Below are 20,667 nucleotides of genomic sequence, written 5' to 3'. Positions count from 1 at the left end.
TACCGCATCGGGAGTTGGGGGGCGGACACGGGGCCAGCCCATGGCCAACCCCCAATAACCAGTGGCTCTAATAATAATAATAATAATAATAATAATAATAAAATAGTAGTGATCAGTAATAATAATTATTATTCCAACTACCACAAAGAAGCTACTTTTTCCCCTTTCCACCACGCCCTCAGGTCTCCATGCCCCACTTCAAGCCCAGCCCACATGGCGGCCCGGGGGTGCCCCTTCCTGCCCCGCCCCTCCCGAAGGTCGGGCCTCCCCAAGGTTATCTCTGTTTTTCTCTGGATTCTGTGAACTCGCACAGGTCACACTCTGGGGCTGAAAAGTGTTGCTTTTTATAGCCTCCCCTGGTGGCAAGGAATGCCTGTGGGGCCCGTCCTGGGAGTCCTGTCCCCCGGGCAGAGATCCCTCCGAGGGCTGGGGGCCCCACAGCCACGCCAGCCAGACACCCCAGCAGTCCGGGCCCTTCTGGGCCAGGCACCCCTCCCCTGCCCCCGCCAGGTGTCAAAGGGGCAGGGAGGCCAGCCAAGAGGCGGAAGTGCCCTGGACAGAGACCCACGCCCTGCCGATCCCAGCTCTCGTTTCGGGTGAGCCACTGTCCCTTCCCAGGCTTCCGTTTCCTCGTCTGTAAAATGGGACTGTGGGCTGTTGCCTGCCTCCCAAGGTGGTGAAGAGTCGAAAGGCGTTGGAGAGAAGGAGGCGGAGGCGCAGGCCCTGCTGTGGCAGGGGGGAGAGGGGAAGGGACCCGGGAAGAGGCAGGCACGGGACGCGGGGAGCCTCAGCTGCCGTTGGGAGGACGGGGCAGGAGCGGGGAGGTGTGAATCTGGGTGGCGGGCAGGCTGCCTTTTGCACATCATGTAATCCTTGCCCTGAGCCCTGGAGCAGACGCAGTCAGGACTTACAGGTGGGGAAACCGAGGACGGCAGAACTAAAGGCGTTTGCCCAAGGTCCCCTGGCTTGTGAGTGTCGGAGCTGGGATTCCGGGACCTCGTTTGGGTCACTTTAGCAGGCAGGCTCCCTTCATGGCTGGCGGCAGAGGAGACATCACCTGGGTGGCTGTGTCCCTGGGCAGGAGACCTCAGCCTGCAAAGCCCCTGCCCCACACGGCCCCAGGCAGGCGCCCGGCGGCTCGCTGTCCAGTCTCTGCAGTCCCCGCCTCGCCCAGGGCTCCCCCCCGCCCCCAACCCCGGGAAGGGGCTTGACTCCGGGGTCCTGGCGAGGCCCCCGCAGAGGGCTTGCTCAGCAAGACCAGAGCTGCACCTTGCTTCTCCCTCACCTGCTCGCCCCAGCTCTGCTTCCTCCTCCCTCCTTTTAATCTGGTTCTTATCGAGGATGTTAACATTCAGCACTAATAAAGCTCGAGTCCACTTTCGAACAGCTGATTGCCCCCACGCCCTGATTCAGCGATACGGGAGCCTGGGTCCTGTGTTGGCCCGAGGAGACCGCCATGCTGCCACCCCAGGCCCGACCCCGGCCGGGGCTGTCTGTGGGCACCATCAGCACCCGCTGTCCCTGGTGGATTCCCTGGGGAGCCTCGGGGGAGCAGATGCTCTGCAAGTGTCTCAAAGCTGCTTCCTTTTTGCCAAAAGGACCCCAGGGAGGAGCCAGGGACAGGGATCAAGACCAGCCTGTGCTGTCCATCCCTCTCTCCAAGTAACAGCAAGCAGCCGCTACCCTTTATTGAGCACCTACTTCATGCTAGTGTTCTCAGGCATTTTTCTCAATGAACCGTCAATGGCAGGTATTATTCTTAACCCCACTTCATTCAGAGGTGAGGAAACGGAAGCCCAGAGAGGTCTAGTGACTCACCCAAGGTCACACAGCTAGCTGGGTCAGGATTTGAACTCAAGACTCGTGGAGCCTAGGCCCTGTCTCCTGTGTCAAGAGCCCTGCCTCCTGCCTGTGTCCTGCCAGGTGGAGAGCCCCTGCTCAGCAGCATCTGTCCTCACACCACTTGAGGGGTCCTGCCACAGGAGAATAAGATCTGGAGCCCTGCTCCTCCCCTCCCTGTCTGAGGTCTGAGGAGACAGGGCCGCATGGGGCTGCCTGCTGCTGTCCAGGCCTAGGCTGGCTGCCAGGGCTCAGCTGGGGTATCTGCACCCCGCTAGGACCTTTGTCCCTTTAATAGGTCCTCCTTGGTACAGGACGTCCCAGGGCGGAGGGCACGGCCTGAGTGCCAGACCCGGGCGAGCCCTGCCCAGGGCACTCCCCATGCTCTGGAGCTGGGGGAGGGGCACCCTGTCTTTGTCTTTGGCCTCCCTGCCAACAGTAACTGGGGCTCCCGGTCACCCCCAGCCAGAGCAGGACTTAAGGGGTCCTAAGATCGTTCCTAAATGGTATGTACCCCATCTGTCCCCACCTAGTTTTCAGCTTCACATTTCTTGCTCCTCCCACATCTGCCCTACCCACTCCCCCATTCCTGGAAAGTATCTGCCCTCGTCTGAGCCAACTTCTGAGCCTCTCCAGTCTGCAAGGCCCTGCCCCCGGCACCTGCCCCGGGAAGCCCGCCCTGGCGGCTGCAGCCCACCACGGTCTCCCTTTCCTGCTGGGAACCCCCAATGCCCTGCTGCAGGACACTGCCCCGTCCTCCAGCCCAGACTCACCGAGCCCCTCCTGTGTGCCAGGCCCTGTGCTGTGCTCTGTGGGGTGGGGAGCGAGGACAAACTGTTGACGCACGGTCCCAGCCTGGTGGGTGCTCTCAGGCCCCAGGGGAGGCACGTCACGTTTACATTCCCATCGCCCTTTTCTAAAGAGCACGAGCCCTGGACCAACCACACCCCTCAGGTCCCCGGGATTCTAGTTCCCAGCGATGCAGGCAACCCAGGCTCAGCCCCGGCAGCAGAGTTATAGTAGGTGCTCAGTAAACACGTGATGAATGGAGAATGAATTAAATGAATGAATGAATGAATGAATGAGCCAGTACCTGTGGGTAAACCTGTAGGTTACTCCACTTCCTCTCCTGGACTCCAGGCTCCTTGGGCACAGGGACAAGGTGGGCTGAGGAGAAGCAGGAGTCTCTGGGAGCTCAGAGGAGGGACATGTAACCAAGAGGAAGGCGGGTGGCCAGGGACGTGCTGTCTCACTGGAGACCTGGCGAAGGAGGGGTAGGAACAGGAAGCAGGTGGGGAAAGGATTCTGGGAATGCCATGCCATGAGCAAAAGGCCATGAGCCCATGGCGCTTCTGGACAGAGGAGAAGGCCAGTGTGGGAGCAGGGAGGGCTGGGGACAAGAGGGCAGGAGGGCAGGGCCACACCAGGTAGGACCTGGTGAGCCATGCGAGGGAGTCTGGACCAGATCCCACAGGCACTGGGAACGCCGCATGGGCTTTGACGGGGGAGCGATGGCTCGGACCCGCTGCTGGGGGCCCAGCAGGTGGGCGGGGCCAGTCTGGGGCCGCCGCCTTATTAGGAGGTGCCTGCAGAAGCCCGGGGGAGCCTCGGGGTGGCCTGATCTACTGCTTCTCCTTCCTCGGCTCAGACATAGTCTGGGCTCCCAGGTCTGAGTCTCTGGGGGCCCTGGGGCTTGCTCTGTCTTGTCTCCCGTTTCCAGTTGGGAGCCCAGTGTCGGGGAGAACCTCACTCAGCAAGCTGGGGTGAGAAGCCAGCCCCCAGGCCCTGAGCAGGGAAGGGTGGGTGGACCCCTGTGAGGGCAGGGGTCCCCCAGCAGGCCCCTGTGCGGGCCACAGGCAGACAGTCTTGCTGGTCCTGGCAAGGCCTGGGCATTTGGAATTCCAGACCTGGAGGCTGAGGACAAAACAGTCCTTCCGAGGAGTGGGTGGTGGGAACCTCGGGGGGCCCCACTCAGGTGTGACACGGGATCCCAAGCCCACTGCGCCCCCAGCCCTGGGGGGACCCCTGCCCGCTGGTTTCTAAGAGGCAGCCTGAGTCATAAAGCAATAATGTCATTACTCCAGGTGGTGACGGCAAAGGCCACCGTCTGTCAAGCACCTCCGTGTGCCTGGCGCCAGGTTGCTAAGCCCACACGACGACCCCGAGAGGAGACTGGGTCATCATTGCCCTCGTTCACTGATGAAGACACAGAGGCACAGCCCAGTGGCAGAATTCATGTCACAGCTGTGAGTGAGAATCAGGACTTGCAGCCAAGGGGCCTGAGCCCAGAGCCCTCTCCTAGCGCTGTGGGCCGGCACAGCAGTGCCACATTGAGTCGGGCATGTCCGGGTCTCCTCTGTCTCGTGCACGGCTGGAGCCGGTGCCTCCGCCTTTCTGAGACTCAGTTCCTTCCCTCCCTCCCGAGAACAGGGGGTGAGGGTGAACGGGTTGCTGCAAAGACCCGAGAGGGGCTGGTTTTCAAGTCCCGGGCTGGACGCAGAGCGGCCTCTGGGAGCACCCGCCCAGCGGCCCACTTGTCCTTCCCTGGCCCCTGTGCCCCGCTCGCCCCGGCACACTTGGTCCCTGCCCCACGCCCGTTTGCATGCCAAGCTGCGGGCCCTGGCAGGTGAGCAGCCGCCTCCCCCCCCACCCCACCCCTTGCCACACACGGTGGGGGAAAGGGCCGGAGCCCTGGGGCCGTCCTCACCGGTCCCCCCACCGGGCCAGGCCGGGGCCCAGCAGACCTCCACGGGGCTGAGACGAAGCGGGCTCGGGCATCCCGGGCAGCCATCCTCCCTGAGGGCCCGAGAGTTCTGGAAAAAGGGGCAAAGTGCTCCTCCTCTCATTCCCTCCACCCACTTCCTCGGCCCTCGATAAAGGTATTTAATGAGCAAACACACGCTGGAGGGGAAGGCCCCGTTGTGGGGGAACTCTGGCTCCCCCGGGGCGCCGAACAGCCGTCCCCGCCCTCACGCCCCCGATGGGCTTCGGTGTTGATGTTGGCTCCGGAGAGCGCCCTGGGCCTCAGCTTGCTCATCTGGGAAATGGGGGTGAGACGCCCTTCCGGGGCGGCTGGGCAGCTCCCAGGAGAGCGCACAGGGTGATAAGCTACTTGAACTCAAGAAATGCAGCCTTGCTCGGCACTGGGTGTGACCCTTCTCCCCTTTGGAGCACCCGGGGAGCCTGGGGACCTGCCCCCAAGCTCCTGGGGCTTCAGGAGGGGAACACAACCTGGGTGTCCCCATTCCTGCCCCTGCTGTCTGTGAGGTGGCAGTGGCAGTGAGATAGCATCGCCCCTCCCGAGAGCCCGGAGGAATTTGGACAGCAAAGAAAAACAAGCCCCGGCTTAGTGTTTTTCATTTTTGTCTCGAACGACTCCGTTTCTGGGCCGATTGTTAAGCAAATATTGCAGGAGGCTGTGACGCGGGCTGTGAGGGACAGCCCCAGGGCCTGGGGCTCTGCCACCTCCAGATTCTGCCCGGGACACCCAGCTGCCATGCTGGGCCCTTCACCAGTCTCATACCTTTGAGAAGGGGGCTTTGGGCCCCGAGTTCCAGGGACTCCTGACCCAGGAGAAGCAGTTCTGCCCAACCACAGTAGGCGTCTGCCCACCGGCCCCCATCCTCTTTGGGACAACAGGGCGTCTGAGGCCTGTTCCAGTTTGCTCTGGGCTGTGGGGTTTCCAGGGACAGTCTGAGTGACCCAGGATGACGGGTCGGTCACCCTGCAGATTCAAAGCCTTGAGAGTCCAGTGGGAAGATGCCGTAGCCATTCCTGCTCCTGCAAACAGCCACAACAACCACAGACACTCAGGGAGCGACCCCTACGTGCCGGGCACCCCCGCTCCACGGTGCTCTCTGGGCACCACCTCACTTATCCCCCCGCCCCTCACAGGCCTGTGGAGAGACAGGAGCCCCATTTCACAGCTGAGAAAACTGAGGCTCGGAAACTGACTTGTCCGAGGCCAGGCCACTGGGAGGTGGCCGAGCAGGGAGTCAGACAGTGGGATTTCAAGGATCCAGCTTTGGCCCGTTCTGGGAGATTGACCTTGGCCAGGCACACATGGTAAAATCCAGGTCAGGAGAGGCCGAGAGAGCTCAGCCCCAAGCCGGGGCTCCCACAGTGAAGTGGGTTTTAGGTTGTCCCACGTGTCAGCGTTGGGAGGACTGGTTGCACCACGGCCCAGGCCCTGAAAGACACATTCCAGCTTATTTGCATTGTCTAAGGGGCCCTAGAAACTGCCCCACACATGGGGGGGTCAGTGTGGCCCCTGGATTCTTGCCTTCCCCGGAGAGTCTATCACAAAGTCAGACACACCCAGGCTTCCTCATCACTTGAGAGTCTCATCCAGAGCCCTGGCTGGGGCAGGTCCCAGAACTCCAGCCCCCACAGGTTTCCATGGACTGGGAGGCAGGGCCAGAGCTGGTCTGGACCCCCCTTCTCACAGGAGGCCCGGCCTGGGGCTGCCCGTCTGGCCTCTCCTCACTGTCCCCACCTGGCTGGTGCCTTGGTCTCCACGGCAGGGCGGACGCCGGTGCTGGCTCTGGGGGTCTGTTCGAGGTTCCCTCCAGCAGCTGTGGCAGCGGGTACAGCTCGCTAATTAATTAGCGCTTAAGTACTTAGCATCCTCCTGCATCGTGTCAAACGAGGATTTCAGTCTTAATTCCCTGTGTAGGTGGTGGTGGGAATGTGTCGGGGGGAGCGGTCAGGGCTTAAAGGAAACCGTCTCCCCGGCCTGGATGCAGGCTAAGGACCCTGGTGCGGCAGAGACCCTCAGGGACTGGGCTCCCGGACCCCCAGGCCCCCCTCCATCCTCCTTCTGGTCACTTCCCCACTGTGGCGTACAGGAGTGCGAACACGGGCTTTGCAGCCAGAGCGTCTGGGGTCAGCTCCCCGCTGCACTGCCTGCCACCCACCCGTGCACCCCAAAGGAGTCACTTCGTCTCCTGAGTCTTGGTCTGTGCATGGAGGCGATGATGGGGCCCACCCTTGGCACTGTTGCCGAGACGAAACACATGCACAGCCATTCCGTAGAACACGCCTGGCACGTGGCAGGCCCCCCAGTTCATAGGGTCACTTTCATTTGGTCTCTCTCAATCATGGTTTTATTTACCCAAAAAACATTTCTCAGGCTTCTACTGTGTACCTGCTGGACACAGGCCCGGGTGCTGGGGCCGCAGCGGTGAGTGCGTCTTTGGACCTCTCCAAGCCTCGGTCTGACCATCTGTGACACGAGGAGGACCACAGGCTCAGAGGAGGTGCCAGAGGTCAAAGCCTGTAGCCCCAGGCCTGCCGCAGGCTGAGCCCTACCGGACCCCGGCTGTTGGTGGGAGGAGGAGGAACAGTGGGCCCAGCAGAACCGGGCGGGGGACTGCAGGGCCAGCAAGAAGGCCCCGCCTCCATCGCTGTGGGCACAGCATTGCTCAGAGCCTGCCTGGAAAGGTGGCCGCTTTCCTCAGTGGCCGGGGTGGAGCCAGGCTGTGGGCAAGGCTACAGGGGACCACTGGGGAGGGCTCCCCCACTCTGTGCCAGGACTCAAGGACATGGGTAAGTGGTCGAGCCAGCGTTCAAACCTAGGTCAGCTGTACTTGACACTGAGCGCCAAGACTTAGGGCAGCGGGGCCGGGGGGTGCCCAGGACAGGTAAGGCCAAATCTGACCTTCTTTTCCTAATACTTTTGGTTTGTTCATTCTCCCTCAGCTTCCCCCGGAAATTCTGGGTCCCAAGGGTGCACGGTTGCCGTTGTGCTGTGATGGAAGTGGCATTGGTGGGGTCCCCAGCATAACCCCCGCCCCTCGGTGGCGGGTCTGCACAGTGTCAGCTCGGTCCTACAGAGAGCCAGTGGACGTTCAAGGTGCTTCACAGGGGTGCAGGCCACACCTGTGGGAGTGAAAGGAACCGTCAAAGGTTGGGGAGTGGGAGTCAGGGCATCACGCAGAGGAGAGCGGGGGTAGAGGAAGGTGCTAGAACTTGCATCTGAGGTTCTTAGGCTGGCTCCACGGCTCTGCTCAGGGACCCGGAGAAAAGTCACACAGCCTCCCTGAGCCTTGGTTTCTGTCGTGTGACATGAGGACAGCAGTCCTGTAGGAGACGGCGTCTCCCGCCGAGTGCTCTGTACACAGATAACAAAACCTCAGGGACTGTGTTACCCAGGAACCAAAACTGGCCGGTGGTCCTACAGGACCCTTAGCCGCTACAGGCAGACACTCAAACTCAGCTGCTGCCCCATGCTCCTAAGAGTCCGTTTGCTCGTAAAAAAAAAAAAAAAGTGCCCCATAGGCAGGGCCTGCAGAGTGCCGGGCGCTGTGCTAAGTGCTGGACATTCCTTCCCCATGAGCTCCTGGCAGCAGCCGGGCATGCCGGGCACTCTTGCTCCCTCTCACGCATGAGCCCGCCCAGGCTCGGTGTGGTGAAGCCTCTTCCCCAAGGTCTCCCGGCTGGCAAGGGATGGAGCCGAGATTCAAACCCAGGTCAGCTGCTCTCGACCCTCAGTGCGTGTCCGTGAGTGAATAAACGAACACACGCGTGGGCGTGGACAGGAAAATCATTGGTTCGGGGAGAACGTGCAGGATCTTCCTTCCCACGGGAGCTCCAAAGGCAGGGGCAGCGAGCACAGAGCGGCCCATGGCTTTTGTCAGTCTTGAACTGTTCCCTGTTACAATTTGGGGATTCACTGGCGTCTACGAAGCTGCTGCTACCTCCCAGGCACTCGGATGGGAACTAGGGATGCGACCCTGGACAGAATGGACATCGTCCCGCCTTGTGGCGCCGGTGGTGACTGGCGCTGGGGCTGAACGGGAGGCTGGGGGGGCTGTGTGGAAGGTGACGCGTCTGGGGCAGCAGGTCAGGCGCTTGGAGCCGACCAGGTCCTGCCCCCTTTCCACGCCTGCCCTCCCCTGGGAAACGAAGAGCTTGAGAACTAGAGTGTCGTCCAATCGTGTTGCCTTGCTTACAGAGTCAGACCCAGGCCCCGAAAGAGGTTAGATGGAGAAAAAAGGAAAGGAAAGGGTGTTGAAGGAATGAAAGCCCCCGCACAGCCCACCGTCCGCCCCATTGACCGGAACGAGAGAGCTCACAGCCTCGAGCACCCACGACATACAGGCCAGGATCTGAGCTGAGACCCTCACGGAGTTGACCTCACGCAGCCCTGGCAGCCGCGCCACCTGACAGCTGAAAAACGGAGGCTTCCGGAGGCCACCTCGCCCAAGGTCAAGCTGCTAGTTAGCCGTGGCGGAGCCGAGGTTCGGAGCACAGGGCGTCTGACGGCAGAGCGGTCAGTGTGCCGTCCGCCTGCTGCTCTGGAATCTGTCCTTTGGCTTGAGAGAACTCCCCGCAGCCTCGTGTCCCGCAGAGCGGTGGCGCGGCGAGCGTGGGGGGCGGCTCCCGGGCTGGCGGCGGGTGTTCTGTCTGCAAGGCTGCCTTCGCGCCGGCACGGGCCCAGCCTGGAGGCAGACGGAAAATCGGAGAATGCTGAGAATGAAAAGCTCGGGCAACTCACCGGGCTCTGAGTTAAGGAGCAGCTTGGAAAACTTCCCTGAAGGTTCCTGGCAATGCCCCTGGGGGAGCCAGCTCCTGTATTTTAAGGGGAAAAAATCATTAAAGAAGTTAGGGTTATGGAGAGGCCGTGCATGTAACATACCGATGGCTCGACAGTGTATCCCTAGCAGCCGCAAGCAGGGTTCATCTTGACACGCCAGAACCCCGTCCGAGAAATCAATCACTTTGTTTTCCCCGGACGGCTCCCCTGAATCTTCCCAAACGGACACTCCCAAGTTTTCACGTGCCCAGCCAGCACGGGACCCACGAAGACCACGGCTGCCTCTGGCTAGGGGAGGACAAAGCGCTGGCAGAATTACGCAGGGAGCTGGGCCCTGGTTGGTAGCCACAGCCACTTCCGGAATGGGTGCCCACGACCCCCAGTGTCCCAGACCCTCTGCAAGTCCTCTCTCACCTTGGTTGCGGCAACCGCAGCTGTAAGCCAGAAGCACTCAGCTTACCGGACATTCCCAGGATTCCCAGGGAGGGGCGTCTGGTCCCTGGTACCTTGGCGGCACCCGTGGGTGCTCGCTGGTGGGGGGGCCAAATAAATGGTTTGGGCTACAGACGCGGCACCTGCTTGTCCCCTCTGTCTGATGGGCGTCTTGTTCTCATTTGGGTGTCACAGCAAAGAAGGTGGCAGACCCCGGCCAATCTCCCACTCCCCTCCCTCCTTCTATCGGCGAGCCGTAGAGGGAACCCAGAGTGAGGGGACCGAAAGGTGTTGGGGACCCCCCTCCCCACCCTGCCAGCTCAGATGAGATCAGAGTCGGCTGCAGCCCAGATCTGGGATCTGGACCCGGTGCTGAGACAGAGGGCCGGAGGCCGGAGGGAGAATGTCCAAGGTCCAGCCCCAGCTCCCAGCCCCCACGTCCAGGGTGACTTCCCACGAACCAGCCGGTCCCTCCCCACCACAGCTGGGAGACAGGGAGGGTGACATTGAGCGCCTGCTCTGGGGCCTCCTAAGGGTTAACTAATTAATGGTCGAAAAGTGCTTTGAAAAAATAAAGTGCTGGATAATGGGAAGGGCAATTATGTTGGGAGAAACTCCTAATTTGGCTGGAATTGATGTTAATGATAAAGTATCTGAAACATGTAGCAAGCAAGCGTGATTGTATTTTATATGACAGAGAGAGAGACACTCACACGCAGGGGACAAGGAGAGCAGTTAATTTGGTTAAATAAAGTGAAAGATAAAAGGAACGCGGACACCACGGCCCTTGCTGTTTATCTGGACTTGGTGTAACACTTCGGAATTGCATCGGGCCTTGCGTCTCTTATTTATTTGTCTGTGGTTGAAATAAATGGGGAGGTGCCGGGGTTGTGGCTCAAAAAAAAAGACCTAAGGAAGCCAGCTGTGATTAGGACGCCCGAGCAGGTACAGGCTGCGTTCAGGAGAAGATGGCAAGGTCTCGAGAAAGTCAAGGGGGGTGAGGCTATCCCTCTGCACCCCACCCCGGAGGCGGAAGCCTCACCCGCCAGACTGGGGGCAACTTCCATGGGTGCAGCTCGCTCACCTTCCAGGGGGCGGGAGAAGCTGGGACCCAGCACAGGACTGGGGACAGGGGGTATGAATCCCTATAGAGCCCACAATTACAGCAAACTCCTGTTTGCCAGGTGCTGTGATAAAGATGCGATCCCACTCCATCCTCGCAGCAACCCTAGGCGCTGGGTAGCAATTTCACCTCCACTGTACAGAGGAGCTCAGAGAGGTACAGTAACGGGCTCAAGGTCACACAGCCAGGAAGCAGTGGAGCAGGGAGCGGGGCTCAGGCAGCCTGACTCCAGAGAGAAAACGACGGTCGTGACTTTTGGACGGATCCCGTGTTCTTGACATTCACGGCTCTGCTCTCCTTGACTAGTTCTGCCACAGTAGGGAACCAGGGACAAGGAAATGGGGGAGACTTCTGTCCCTCACCAGTGACGACTGACTGTCAGGACCCCCTGGCCTGGGTCTCTCTCGGGAGGATTTGAACCTCGGTTTGGGGCCCAAGGAGACGGTGGAATTGCCCCTGGGGAGAGCAGGAGCCTTGGTTTCTGGAAGGTCTGGGAGGTCCCCGCAGGTCCAGATTAGTATTCCGTATTTATAATATTTCCATAATGGTAAAACAAAAGAAAACAAGCAGAGAGAATGCATTTTTAATCACCAATCATTTCTCTTTGTTTGTTGTGAATGAACAGCGAGGTGAAATAGTATTTCATAATCACCCCATTTGAATTTTCCTCCCCACAAAGCACCGAGAAATCTCTAAATAAAATAAATAAACAAGCCAAGGCCTTAAAATAAATTCTGGAGGGCAGAGTGTTACGTGTGGGTTATCACGGCCGCGGGAAGGCAGGGGCTGGGAGGCGGGGCACAGAGGACAAAGGGACAGGGCCCTTGCCAGTTAGCAGAACGAGGAGACCCGGGCCCAGGGCAGCCCCGGGCAGGAGAAGAAAAACAGAGCAATGGTTTGAAGATCCCGAGAGGAGGGCAGACTCCCCACCCTTCGTGTCCTCTTCCTTATTCCTCCAGAATCTCTGGTCCTCGCCCTTCCACTATAAACCAAGCGAACTCCTGTCCCCTGTCCCCTGTCCCCATACTGCTCCACAATCTCCCGCTCAAAAGGCCACCCACCCAGGGAACGTTCTCTGTTTAGTGCTCACCCGCCCCCCAAGCCAGCCCAACCTCTCCGCTGACAGAGGAAGGAAACACAGCAAGGAGAGAACTGGAGGGATGTATATCTAGGACCTCCCAGCAGGCGAGTGACAGAGCGGGACCTAGAACTCCAGGGGCTGGACGCCCCGTCAGGTCACCACCCCTCCTGCACCTGCACTTGTCCGTAGGCGTCTCCGAGAAGCCTTCTGTGTCACTGAGTTTTCTTCACTGGCTGCTCTTGATATTTTGTTCTGTGCGTCTCAGCACCTCCAGGCCCCCCAGGTGCCCCGTGCCTGGGGGCGTACACCGGGTGTTTGTCGGATCTGTGGACGGGTGGACGGATAGGTAGGTGGGTGGAAGTTTGGATGGGGGGATGAATGGTTGGGTGGATGAATGGTTGGGTGGATGATTGGATGGATGGATGGAGGGATGAATGACTGGATGGGTAGGTGGAAGGATGGATGGATGGACGAGAGGCTACAGCTGATCTGGTTCCCTCACTCACATTAGCTATGACTAGATAATGACAATCACGGTTGACATCCAGTGACCACCTGGGGTCCTGGTGCCTTGAAATGATGTCTCCATCAAGAGTCCCTTGAAGGACTCTGGAAAAGATCACCTTCTAGCAAATCAGACCCCTTCCAAGCACAAATCTAAGGCCAAAGCTCTCTCTCTGCCCAGGCAGACCACCATTTCCACATGGGTCGCGTGGTGGTGACGAGCACTGGCCTGGGGTCAGAGGACCTGGGCCCCGCTCCCACTGGGCACCAGCTCGCTGCATGGTCACAGGCGAGCAAGGGGCTTCCTCTCTCTGAGCCTCAGTTTCCCACTCTGAGGGTTCTCTGTTAAATGTCAGAGGCCCTGGGTCCGGCCCCTCCGATGCAAACAACGCACATCGAAGAGGCAGAAGAACTCACCCTCCACACCTCCTGTTCTGTAGCCTGGGCCGCCCTGTCCCTCTGTGCCTGCTCCCCTGCCCTGTGCAGGGGCGCCTCCCCGCCCTCCCAGCCTTTCCCCTGGTCGCACACCTGCCTGGGGGGCGGGGTAACCCACAGCATCAGGACATTCTCCAAGCCAGGCTGGACATCCTGGCCAGGGCCAGGGCCTACTCTCTCTCTCTCTGGATCCTATTGAAAAAATAATAAAAAGGTAATTACTTTGTCATTACTGAACACTGGTTTGTCTTTTTTTCCTCCTCCTAAGCCATGACCATAAATAACCAGCCCATTACCCTTCAGCGTGGACACACGTGTCTACCCGGGGCCTGCCTCCTCGGATGGGCTGGTCCGCCCCTCACGCCGTTGGGCCCTGGCACACGCCACGCACCCACCCACGGCCACGCGCACGCCAGACACAGAGGCGCTGCCCGTCCACCTGGCCGTTTCTAAGCATTCTGCTGGATGCTGGAAATAATAATAACAACAGCTATTATTTGTGATTCAGGCTAAGTGCTTCGCATGAATCATCTCAATTAATTCATCTGACAAGGCTGTGAGGCAGATACTGAGTTCGTTGCCATTTGACCAATGGGAACCCTGAGGCCGAGGGAGATCAGGAACTGGCTCGAGGTCATACCGTGAATACAAGTGGCAGAGCTGGGATTTGTACCCATGTGACCCGTTCAGAAATCCATGTTCCAATACACCAATTATACAACCCTAGATTTAAAAGTTGCACCCATGCATAGTCTGCTTCGAGGAAATAATTCTAATACGGTGTGATAAGTGCTGTGGGAGGCCAGAGGAGGCATCTAACCCAGTTTTCGGCAGGGGGACATCAGGGAAGGCTCCCTGGAGGAGGTTATACCTGCTTTGGTCTTAATGGGTGAGCGAGAGAAGCACAGGCCAAGAGGGGGAGGAGAGGCCTTCAGGGCAGAGGGCACTACCTGCACAAAGGCCTGGAGGTGAGACCCAGGGGGGTGCCTGGGGAGCTCTCAGCAGCGCCGAGTGGCTGGAGCAGAGGGTGAGCGGTTGCCTGACGGAGAGAGTGTTGAGAGGCGAGGCCGGAGGGGCGGGCTGCCGCTCACATCCGGGCCAAGCTGGCACAGCAGGGCAGCCCTGCCCCACCCACATTCAGCTACCTGGCACTCCTGTCCGTGTGACACGAGGGCACCTCATCAGCAAAACAGCCCTTTCCTGCCTCCCCGGCCGGCCCCGCCCTCTGGGAGACACGGTGCCACGGGCGGCGGCCGGCACCTGCACAGGTGCCCGTCGGGAGGAAGCATGGCTGCTTCCGGAGTCTCGCAGTGGGTGCCGTCGGCCCACGTCCTGGCCACGCCAACCCTCTGGCGGGACTGCACCCTAGCACAGAAAGCAGCGTAGCCATGACTAGTCCCTGCTGCTTCTGCTCTCAGAGGCCCGTGCTGACTCCAGATCTGGGAGAGGTGGAGAGGAAGGAGGGAGGGCAGGGCTTGAGATAGGGGCCCATGGGCTCTGTGGCAGGAACCACAGGGCCCCGGGAGTGTGGCTTTGCTCTGAGGACAGGTGGTCCCTTTGACCTCTCCCTCACTCAGTTCCCCTTGCTCGACAGGGCCCCGATGCCAGGCCTGCCCTGCCCTGGCAGGCATGGAGGGGGTAGGTGTCACCCATGCATCTTTTCGTAAGAGCTGACGTCAGCGACCAGTCCTGCCCCTCACCCGGCTGCAGCTCCCCGTATTCAGGTGTCTGTGGACAGCATGAAGGTAACCTTCCAGTGGGCAAAGCCATACCCGCACGGGCCCAAACCCTCCTTTAAAGGGACATGCGGCTTCGATCATGCGTACGCACTCACTCTCCCACGCAGATAAAATCACACGCCTCACCACTGCGCGTGAACGACGCTCCTACCCACACACATCCTCAAACCGCGTAGGCAGGCTGCTGGGCGGGCTCAGAAAGGTGTACCTGGTGGGTCTCATTTAAATTCATTCTTTTAACTTTTGAGTGCAATTCGCCCCCATTACATGGCTCTTAGATTGTGGGTGTTTTTTTTTTAATTTTCTGCATTATATTTACATTTGTATTTCTCTGTTTCTCCCGAACTGTTACTAGTGCATGTAAACTACCTTTTTTAACCCCCAGAAACTTAAAGTTATTTTAAAAAAAAAGTTAGATTAAGCCCTGGCTGACGTAGCTCAGTGGATTGAGCTCGGGCTGTGAACCAAAGCATTGCAGGTTCGATTCCCAGTCAGGGCACATGCCTGGGTTGCAGGCCACAGCCCCCAGCAACCGCACATTGATGTCTCTTCTCTCTCTTTCTCCCCCTCTCTCTCCCTTCCCTCTCTAAAAATAAATAAATAAAATCTTAAAAATGTCTTTAAAAAGACTTAAAAAATAAATAAATAAAGTTAGATGATTAAGAGGATATTAAAAGTGGAAGAGGGTTAGAGGGACTCTGGGACTAGGGAAGTTTTCTGAAAGGAAAAAATTAGTCACCTGCCATTATTCTTGTTACCAGGCAGGGGTAAACATAAATACCAAAAAAAAGTAAACTAATTAGAACACACTAGAAAAGGAGAAGTTTGGCCTGGAGAGCAAAACAGCCTGTCCCTTTGACCGGAGCTGAGTGAGCTCAAACAGGGCGCATGAAAACAGGTGCAGAGTGTGGGTCCTGAGCTCAGAAAAACAGGTAGTATTTATGGCATGGAAATCCCTAAGGCTTCTCTGTCTGGAGAGGTTTCTGGAAGGTGTGGGCGGAGAGGGGGGAGGAAATCAGGAGCTCATCTCTGTTGAGGCTGAAAGACCGAGATAAACCCCACCCCTCCACCCCCAAGGGCTGAGCAGGTGCCCAAGGAGCCTGGGCTCAGGTAGAGATTCCGGAAGCCTCAGGAGCCTGTGAAAGGGCTGTTCTCAGCAGCAGCTCCCGGCTCCTAGGCGTCTGCCCTTCGCCGCCTGCAACGAGAAGGCCGCTCGAACCTTGAAACAGCCCCTGCTTGTGGCCAGCATGGTTCTAATAAGGATTCATTACTAGAATCACAGGCTCTTTCACCCATTAAATGAACAGGGGTTGAGAGAGAGAGAGAGAGGGAGAGAGAGACAGAGAGAGAGAGAGAATGCACACCAAAGGTTGCAGAGCTACGGAGAGATGGGCTCCAGGTGGGAGGGCAAGTTCACACGGCCTTCTGGGAGGGGCAGTTCAGCATCGGGAATAAAACGTGTGCGTGCTCTTTAACCCCACAATTATTTGTGGACAAGGGTGTCCATCTGAGTTATTTATAACAATGAAAAACATTGGAAACGAATTCGATGTCCAAACTTTTCAATCACAAGGGCTGGTTAAGTAAATTACGATCAAACTCTGTAACGCAGCCATTAAAAATCATACCGTATGTAGAAGATGATTTAACGACGTGAGAAAATGTTCGTGCTCCGTCTAGATGACAGAGGAAGAAGCAAGCTGGGTTCTGTGTGACTCTGCTCTTATAAAACAACACAAAGTAGGAAAAACAAACACGCAAAAAAATCTAGACTGGCAGGAAATACATCCACCAAAGTCAACAGCGATTATTCATGGCTGGTGGTATTACAGATGATTTAAATTTTCTCCTTCCTGTTAATCTGTATTTTGCGAATTTTCTGCAATAAACATGTGTTATGTGTCTAGTCAAAAGCAAACAATCGTGTATCTTGCAGAAAAGAACGAGGGAATTTTGGGGGGGGAGGAGGGACTGGTCACGTTGATCCACCTGAATGGGATTCGGGAGCCCAGCTTAGCCCTCGCCGGCTCTCCCTTCCCGGGACTCGGGGGAGGGAGACTTCCGTAAAGGAAAGAAAAAAGAACTCAGCTCTTTTTATTTTTAATTACAGCTTGCCCAGTAATCACCACAATCCCTTATCTCAAGCATTTGTGCGTCTGTTGTCACTAAGCGCCTCCTGAGGACCTACGGCGATGCTAGGGCCAGTGACCCCCCAAAACACAGGCCTCGCCCGAGGAGAACCTCAGAACCAGGGGTAGCCGAGGACAAGGGCAAACAGGCACGCGGTCGGTAATGTGTTCATTGGAAGACAGTGATTCTTGGTCACCATCGATGGAATGCTTACCGGGTACAGAGTCTGGGGGTTGGTCCTGCGATGTCTTTGGTTCCTTCCGTCTCATCCTACATTAAAACGGGATTTACAGGTAAGGGGCTGATGTGTTCCACCTGCTCCCTCCTCCACTCCCAGCGCATTCCCGGTTTCATCTCTTTGTGAAACTCGGAGTAAAGGTTAAAAAAAAAAAAAGCTTGTTGCACTGAAGTCAGTCGGGGAGGGAGGTTTTTGTCCCCCTAACCCTGCCCTCCCCCCCCCCCCAATCCCACCCCGGACCAAGTAGCTGGTCCCAGGGGGTGAAAAACATCGGCTGTGGAGTCGGACAGCCCCGCTCAGCCTTGGGCAAGTCACTTCTCTGTGCCTTGGTTTCCCCATCTGTAGGACGGGTACATTCTTTTCGGCAACCGCCCCAGGCAGTTGCTGTGAGGGTCTAACACACCCAGTGCTCAGCAGGGTGCCCGGCACGTGACCGTGACCGCTCAGCAAACACTGCCCCACGATTGGGTCTTGCTTTCCCTCCCCGCAGTGAATTAGACTTCAAAAAACTGCCCCGGCTGGTGTGGTGGGAGTGGATGGAAAGTTCAAGGGTTCGATTCCTGCTCAAGGCAACTGGTCAGGGGAAATGATCTCTCTCTCTCTCTCTCTCTCTCTCTCTCTGTCTCTCTCCACCCCCTTCCCTCCCTTGCTCTCTCTCTCTAAGAACAATGAAAAAGTATATACTTGGGTCAGGATAAAAAATTTTTTTAAGAAAGAAAACTGACCAGGCAGCTGAAATGGGATTATTTTCAGAGTTTTCCCAGATACACAAACAGGTGGATGTGAATTTGTTTGTTCACCCATCGACCTCTGAGAGCCCCCGGGGCGCCGGGCACTGGGCTCGGCTCCTTGGCTCCTGCTGTGAAGACACAGACCCTGCCCTCAGGACCTCAGGAAGCTCGCCTCCTGTGGAAGGTCAGGGGGGGGTCCTCCTTGGACACTCAGAAAGGGGGAAGGTGCTGCTGGTTCACTTGTGGCCCACCTGGAGGCAGCGGGCTAGCTAGGTGACCTTAGTAGAGTCCTTAGTGGCCCCCACCTCCCCTGCTGCCGGTGCAGCCTCCTCCGCTGGGGGACAGCTCACCAGAGCCAGGTACTTCCCCACTGTCCACCCGTAGCCGGAGGCCAGAGAGTAGAAAACTCGGCAAAGCCGTCCCAGCAACTCCCGGATCGGACCAGCTCCTCCCCCCGCCCCCAGACTTTGTCCCAGTTGCTTTCTGGTTATTCTCCTACAGCATAGGCCTTGCCAGGGCGGGGACCGTGGAGGCTTATCTCGATTCAGTGCCTGACGCACAGACGGTGAGGGCCTACTATGTGCCAGGCACTCTCTGAGGAGCTGAGGACATGAAGGGGCACAGAACCGAGTCCCTGCCTTCGAGGGGCTCCCAACTAGCAGGGGCAGCGGGACAGGAAGCGTGGGGACACAGAAACAAGCATGGTCATTGCAGACGCTCAGACAGGGCGAAGCGATGGAGGAGGGCTGGGCAGCGATTTCAGGGAGCAGAACCCGAACGATGCTGAAGAGGCGGCTGCCGATGCAGAAGGGGCGAATGCAAAGGCCCAGGGGTGGGGACAAGCTCAGCATTTCCCAGGACAGCAAGAAGCTAGCACGGAGGGGACAAGGGGACCCGGGGGAGGCTGGAGGGAGGTAAGGTCCAGGGGTTTGTATCATCTCAGGGAAAACTCGGGAAATGCTAAAATGAGGCAAAGGAGGGAAAGAACATCTGATTTCAGTCCCTGCGAGGGGAGTGGGAGTGGGAGTGGGGCACAGGCACCAGCAGGCTTGAGAGACCTGCGGCTCCTGTTTGGGGGTGCTCTTCTCGCCTGGCCCCTCGCTTTGGTGTTATTATCATTGTTGGCAGATGGGAGAACTGCAGAGTATCTGAGAAAAGTGGAGGGGAGAATAGATGTTTTAATAAAAGTTTGGTGGGTGAGATGTGGCAGTCGGGGGAGGGGGCAGGGGAGACTTGGAGGGGGACTGTGGGGAGGGGGTTGGCTAGCACGCTCCTCAACCAGCTGCTCAAAGGCCTGGGCTCCCCAGCCCTGGGAAGGGTCCGCTCCTCACTGGGGCTGGGAAAATGCCTGCCGAATGAATGAATGAGAGCAAGCTGTTGCTGCAGAGGGGAAAAAAAAAAAAAGGACAGAGGAGAAGAAGGAAGGGAGAGAGGACAGGAAGCAATGAGACGTAGAGGGAGCACTGGATGTCCCAAGGAGCAATGACAATTACTGGCATTTATCGATCACCGTCTTGGCTCAGGCACTTTTCCTGCATTAACTCATTTTAGCCTCTCAACAATCCCAGGCAGTAAGTACTATTATTACCCCCATTTTACTGTTGAGGCCACTGAGGCACAGAGGGGGCGGATGCCTTCCTCAAGGTCACTCCTACACTGGGGGAGTCTCTGGGGTGTGACCCCCCAAAGCCCAAGCCGCTCACTCACTTTTTCCTACTGCCCGGGAGTGGAACAAGTCCCGAATCAAAACTTAGAAGACCTTCCTTGCCCCTCCTCGACTCACCACCTCTCACTGTGCCTCAGTTTCTCCTCCTGCAGAATGTCAGGATTGGGCCTGAGCTCTCCGAGGCTGTGCATTCCGCTGAGTCACCCGGCACCAGGGACTTAGAGGCCAGCAGCCAACTCCGGGGAACTGAGGGTGCCTTGGACGGGGGTGGGGGGTGACAATGGAGAGTAATGGGTCAGTGGTCAGTGGGGACTGTTAATTATTAATGTGTTGCTGCTTCCTGTTAATTATGGGGCTAAGGAGTGGAGAAAGCTGAATGGACCCGAGAGGTGCGTCTCGCCCCCAAACCTGGCCTTCCTGTGCAGACAAACCCTGACCCTCGACCTCCGCCCGGCGGGAAGGAGGTGCGCTCCGTTTTGGAGCCGGTTTCACCCTAGCCGGTCTAAAACAAGCCGAGGCCACTCAGCCACTAAAGGGCATGGGATAGGTGAGCCTCCTCCCTCAAACCTGGAGGCTTTTTAGGGGACAAGGCAAATCTCGGCCACCTCGGGGACAGAGGGCCATAGAGCCCCCAGCCTCTATCCATTTACCCATTAACTTCCAGCTTAGGCAGGGCGTGGAAGGCATCCCAGCAGATGTCTCTCTTGGACAATCACCATCCAGGGCTTCTGGTCACTCCCAGTCCTGAGGAGCTCCGCTGAAACCTCACAGACTAGGCCCAAAGCCTAGCGGCAACGGTTATCAGCCTGTGGCGTTTGGCTCACATTGAACACACTCTGTTGAACACTTCTCAGACCTGTAGGTCCTACTTTGAATTTGTATTCACTTATGCTACAAACCGTTTAGCTATTTGGCTTGCCATTGTGGTCCATTTCTCACTTATCTCTCCATCTGAGTGTTTCCCCCTTTCTTTCCCAGCTGCTGTTATTTGCATCCTGCTCTTGTTCAGAAGGAAAAACAGGCACAGTGACTAGCTCCACGCGGGGCTGGGGGTGGCCTGGCCAGGGAAAGGCAGGTCAGCACTATTGGGCAGAGGGCTGCTGCTGACCCCCAGCCTCAGCCTGGTGCGGCCACCTCAAACCAGCTGGAAGGGGGCCGGATGGGCCAAGGGGGAGAACAGGCCCTTTCTCCAATGCAGTGTGAAGGTCCTCC

The sequence above is a fragment of the Phyllostomus discolor genome, chromosome 5 (genome assembly GCF_004126475.2).
Source record: "Phyllostomus discolor isolate MPI-MPIP mPhyDis1 chromosome 5, mPhyDis1.pri.v3, whole genome shotgun sequence".
NCBI lineage: Eukaryota > Metazoa > Chordata > Mammalia > Chiroptera > Phyllostomidae > Phyllostomus > Phyllostomus discolor.
The sequence above is the reverse complement of the archived record's forward strand: the minus strand, read 5'-3'. Positions refer to the sequence as shown.